The following is a 1,106-nucleotide window of genomic DNA, read 5'->3' as shown; positions in this document are numbered from 1 at the left end:
CGTCGCCGCCGCCGCGAGCACTGCCTGCGCACTTCCGGCCTTGCGCCGCGAGCACTTCCGGGGCAGAGACGCGAGCGCGCGCGCACGTGGGGCCGGGGCGGAGAGAAGCCGGCGCCCTTCAGCGGGTGAGTTGGGGAAGGGGTGTGGGACGTGGTGGTGGGAGAGGGGAGTTTGAGAGTGCGGCCTGCCAGAGGCCCACACCCGGAGGAACTCCATATCCCCCTGGGCCGAGGACCGGTGACGGTAACGCAATAGACACCCGAGAGGGAAGGGCCGGCGAGAACCTCGCGCGCTAGACGCTGTCTTAGCTGGGCTGGGCCGAACGCACCCGGTTCATTTCCTGGAAGGGAGATGCTGGAGGGGCGAACCGGAGTCGGCCCCTACCCTCACTCTCTGTGTGCTGCGGCAGAGAGGAGGGGTAGGTGACATGCCAGACCAAGTTCTCTTGCGGGACTCTCGGGTTCTGCCGACCCATCAGACCCACCAGCCCTATGTCTGATTTGCAGACTTAGGACATAGTGGTGTTAGGGAGAGGTGCTTTCAAAAATGCAGATTCCGCGGCTCCCATATTAAAATGTTCGAACTATAAGTTAGGACCCAGAGTCCTGCATTTAAAAAAACTTTTTTTTCCAGATTATTTCGATGCAGGAGTTCTGCGGACCTGACTTTGAGAGACTGATGTAGGTTGTCAACATTTCTTGCTTCTAGAGAGTTGTGGTGTTTATCCTCCTCTTCACACACACAAAATAGAAAGGAGGACTTCAGTGTCAGCTCCGATACAGCTACTGGTATTCCCCAAATGTCTCCTTTTATTCACATGCAAACGAAACTAAAAGTTTGAGTTTGCCTCCTCTTTCCTGGACCACTTTTGGCAATTAAGATTGTTAGGAGTCTGCAGCGGGTTAAAGCACAGCACTAAGAAGCTTAAGCCACTTTGGCATAAGTTCGATCCCCACCTGCCCCAGAGGTGATCCACACAGCTCACGGCGTGGTGGACCTCTCCTGTCCCACCCCGCTGCTCCCCTCAGCAGTGTACTTAGTCCATCTGCCTGTTCTGCTCCCCACTCTGTCTCTGGTGAAGCCTCTCACCACCCCTGCCCCTCTGG

General features: G+C 56.5%; 1 protein-coding gene across 3 annotated transcripts in view; it reads left to right on the top strand.

Annotated features, from left to right (window-relative positions):
* The first annotated feature begins 63 nt into the window (after nucleotides 1-63).
* Nucleotides 64-1,106, top strand: part of CIRH1A (cirrhosis, autosomal recessive 1A (cirhin)) — a 26,370-nt gene continuing 25,327 nt past the window's right edge. Inside the window, exons 1-2 of one of the 3 annotated variants that reach the window (XM_012730766.1) lie at nucleotides 64-125; nucleotides 634-680. The gene's annotated coding sequence lies outside the window, so the exon portion shown is untranslated. Of the gene's footprint in view, nucleotides 126-399; nucleotides 419-633; nucleotides 681-1,106 lie in introns of those variants that run through there. The other 2 variants (XM_004690431.2, XM_012730768.1) reach the window with 2 other exon arrangements.

The sequence above is a fragment of the Condylura cristata genome, unplaced genomic scaffold (assembly GCF_000260355.1).
Source record: "Condylura cristata isolate star-nosed mole 26May11 unplaced genomic scaffold, ConCri1.0 scaffold00028, whole genome shotgun sequence".
Taxonomy (NCBI): domain Eukaryota; kingdom Metazoa; phylum Chordata; class Mammalia; order Eulipotyphla; family Talpidae; genus Condylura; species Condylura cristata.
The sequence above is the reverse complement of the archived record's forward strand: the minus strand, read 5'-3'. Positions and strand labels throughout refer to the sequence as shown.